The 4,112-nt window shown below is 30.4% G+C and overlaps 1 long non-coding RNA gene across 1 annotated transcript; it reads right to left on the reverse strand.

Moving 5' to 3' along the window:
* Nucleotides 1-1,592: 1,592 nt before the first annotated feature.
* LOC147814116 (uncharacterized) lies at nt 1,593-3,292 on the reverse strand. Its single transcript, XR_015432293.1, has 2 exons — nt 3,059-3,292; nt 1,593-1,913 (listed from the first exon to the last, which is right to left on the reverse strand). It is a non-coding gene; the product is annotated as an uncharacterized LOC147814116 (long non-coding RNA).
* Nucleotides 3,293-4,112: the final 820 nt, after the last annotated feature.

A 4,112-nucleotide genomic window follows, 5' to 3' on the forward strand; every position in this document is an offset into this window, starting at 1 on the left:
TATTTAAAAAAAAAAGAGTGTGCTTTTCACTTACACGATATAATATTCCACGCATAGATTTATAGTGCATACTCTATGAATAAATGAATGAAACAATCACCGTTTTTAATAAAATATCCATGTTTCTATCAAAATTTCTTCTCGGTAAATGTTGGGACTCTCTGAAAAACGAAGCTGTAGCTTAAGATGTGATCCAAAATAAAAGACTACAATAAACCCTTCATTAATTTTTGTCAAATAGGCGTTTAACCCTTTGACCAATCTCATATTTGGAAGGGTTGAAGATGGAGAGTTAACATTTTAAATAGGCATTTAATCCGCATAATTTAATTTTTACAAATAAATTGATGGTTGATATTTAATTTAGTTGGCAGTATCTTTCGATACAATTAAAATTCAAGGCCGCCACCTAGTTAGAGCTTGAGATATATATATTTTTTTAATGGCGGGCACTTGGCATTTGTCCCATTGGTCACAGAAATGTCAGAACTGCAACTCTCTTCTCGTTACCCAGTGGGCACCTGTGGCGAAGCCACGGGCGGTGGAGCAGCGTTGCCCACGTCACACAGCCACAAACCCGTTTATAGGGCAGGTCACATTCACAGAAAGAGGAAAGGACATAGAACAGAGAGAGAGAAAGTACCAGCCATGCCCTGAGCCGGATTCGAATCAGCGGCCAATGGCTCCGCAGTCAGACAAGCTAACCCCTCGGTCACCTGGTCGGCGAGCTCGAGATATAAAGCGTGTTATAATTTAGAATCGCTTTTAATTTTTTCTGGCAAAATTAGACTAATGTGTTTATGAGTAGTTTTTGAAAAGTAGTTAAATGGTATACCTTTATTTGCTTATTATAATTTTTTATAAATATCTTCGTGCAATTTACGTTTTAAGAATCATCTTTCATGGCTTACAATCAGTTTAAATTGTAACAAAATTAAATTAAAAAAAATATGAAGTCTGTCAAAAGTGCAGTTTAAAAATACTGATTCGAAATCACGAATCTCAGATTTTTATTGCTTTGAAGTTTTAAGGAAACTTCCATTGAAGTTCTAAAAATTATCAAGCTCTATTTCTCCTGAATGATATTGTGCTGCTGAATAATACTACATCAAAAAAAAAAAATTGTAAAATGCAGAAAAATAATCTAAAGAAAACGAAAATCAAAAATTTAACCTAAAATCTAAGATGACGCGGGTTGAGTCTTCCCTCTATATATTCAATAAAATAACGAAACATAAAACTCTCATATTTTCAGCAAAATAATGAAAAATGATAAAAATTATGATTCTTCAAAAAAATATTTAAGCGTGAAGATAACATTTGAATTTTCTAAAACTGACAAAAGCAAATTGCCTATTAGATAAATTTTAAACTACTAGGAGTTAACATAAAACAACTTAATTATTTTATTTTTCTCTAAATTTAGCTTTTTCATATATTTTCTATCTTAAAAGCAGTTATTTATAACAAAGAAAGCAAATTTAAAAAGAAGGTATATAGATAGAAGTGAATACAGTAAATAAAAATGTTATTCCCAAGAACAAGTTTAAGTGTATCAATCTTTCCTTCGCCTCTTCTTTTCGTCTGCTTCCAAGAAATTTCCCCAAAAAACACAGGGGGACGGTTAAACTGCTCAACCCCTATCGCATCTTCTGTCTTTGTATTAATGATGCGAGACGCCTGATGCTTCTTCTATTTGCTTTCTTCACCCTTGAAATTTCTTCCAGAAACTTTTATTCTATTGGGGGACATTAAAGATCCTTGGGTTGCCTTTTTTACGAGAGTTTGAAAAATGTTTTGTCAGCGGTAACCTCTTAAAAACAACAGTGTTACCTATTGATTTGTTGAGTCTAGTTTACTGATTTGTAGTGTATTGGAAAATAAGAAACAAGACTCCAAAAAGGTGATAGTTCCTAAAATGAAAATAAGAGTTTCAGAAATGATAATAGTTCGATATTTGAAAAAGTAGTGGTGTTACGAGAAAATAAAATTTATGTTTCTAAAACGATATTTTCTATTATTATTATTTATTTGCTAGCTAGCATTAGATAACATTAAAGTTCTTTGCTGTTGGCTGCTGCATATTTTAAGTGACGAAATAATTGGGAAAAGATGAAATTTAGTTTAGTAAACAGAATCAGTGAGTATTTTTTGATCGATTAATTAGATTTTTTTAAACAAAATTTATTTTTTAATAACTCGAGATATATAAACTATTTAATGCAAATTGTCAGATAAATATAAGGTTGATGCTTGTGAAACTTGAAAATTTTTATTCAATAATTCTTAAAAACTGAAAATGCTTTAAAAAAATCTGAAAATAATCATATCTACTCTTTGTATGCTTAACTTTGTACACTTAACAAAAGGGAAATAAAGGGAACTCACTTTAATTATATTGGCTGTTAAGCCCATTTACTGGCTCAGAAAATGTCAAGAAAGGGGCATTTTTGCATACCAGGGGTCTGACATTTTTTTTTATAGTACTCCTGCTACAAAGTTCTAAAGACTGGTTTAGGCTTAAGAGAGTTCGTTTACTATAGTCATCTTATTATTACACTTAATAAACATCATCTCATTATTACGCATAAGGGGAGTTTTCCAAAAACTTTCAAATGTTTTCAAATCATAAATTCTTAGGGACTTAAAAAATTTGAAGAAAAAATTATTCTTACTCTTTATAAGGCACTTAAAAAGAGATAAATAAAGAGAGTTAACTTTAATAATGTTAGCTGTTAAGTCCATCTTTTGGCTCACAAAATGCCAGGAGCGTGACATTTTTCCTTATAACTATTCTTTATACAAAGTTCTAATTAGAATTTCAGATTTCATTTGCATATGATATTGCCACGTTTTTTTAGAATCCCCCATAAATATGCGGATAAGAGGAAACTAAGTATGGCAAACAGAATCAGTGAGTGACTTTTGATTTATTGTTTAGACTTTACTATAAAATTTGTAAAACCAATTTAGGACCAATTAAATATTTTATTTTGTATAATAAAACAGTATTAAAGAATTTAAAGACATAGTACAGTAAAAAGAGTCAATAAGTTACCTTTGATTTATTGATCAGATTCTATACAAAGTTTCTTTTGTATCTCAAAGTAGAAACTTTATTGTTTCTCAAAGTAGAAACTAGACTTCCTGATATCTAACTCTTAGTTAGAGAGTTACGACAAGACCTTCAAAATTGTCTGAAACAGCTGGATTGTGACAGTTGAAAAACAGTGGAATGGTTACCACACTTGGCGATGTCTCTCCACAATTTCGTTCTCTTCCTCCGTGTTGGGAACTTTTAGCATTCACAGTGATTTTAATTGTTATTTAAATTTTTTTTTTGGTATCATGTGACGTTTAAGTCAAATATATTTTAAGAATTAAACTTAAAAAAAGTATCATTTTAATTATAAGAGTAAATTATTAATAACTTTACAAAAATTAAATTTGAAAAAGTTTTATTTTTTATTTTTTTAACATAGTTCTTATTTCTTAAATAAATATTTTTATCTTAATATAAATGTTCTTCTCAGTTTATTTTTTTTGTTGCTAACTTAACGGATTCCTGATATCTTTGCGATAGAATCATGATGGATGAATGTTGTTTCGAGGGAATCCTTCAGTCAAAATTTAGACCATTTTCTGATTAGCTAGACCACTTAAGACAGTACTAATGCTCTGTGTCCGATGTCAATACAAGATTCAACCAGTTTTTAGCCACTACCTGCAGGACTTATCACAATACTACTAAAAATAAAATTTTCAGCCGATAAAAATTTTCCAATCTCCTTAAGATAGGCGAGAGCACTCAAAATTAAACTGAAGCTTTGGGCTGAATTACAATACTATTTGCAAGCATTTCACAACCGTAACCAGCAGAATTTATCATGAGATTATTGCTAAAGGAAGCTTATCGCTTATCGAATTTCAGTCAACTTTCAGATTAACTTGACAATATTCACGGTATGAGAGTTATTCCTTACTTGACGATTATGCAAATTTTAATCCTTTCCAAAACAATCAGAATTAATCACGGTATTATCGAAAAGTTAACTGATTGCTGGTAAAAATTTTGTCTTTCCTAAAAACTGGAGTGTTTAAGTCTGGTCTAC

The sequence above is a fragment of the Parasteatoda tepidariorum genome, chromosome 3 (genome assembly GCF_982258835.1).
Source record: "Parasteatoda tepidariorum strain Cologne lab strain chromosome 3, Ptep-v5.0, whole genome shotgun sequence".
Classification (NCBI taxonomy): Eukaryota; Metazoa; Arthropoda; class Arachnida; order Araneae; family Theridiidae; genus Parasteatoda; species Parasteatoda tepidariorum.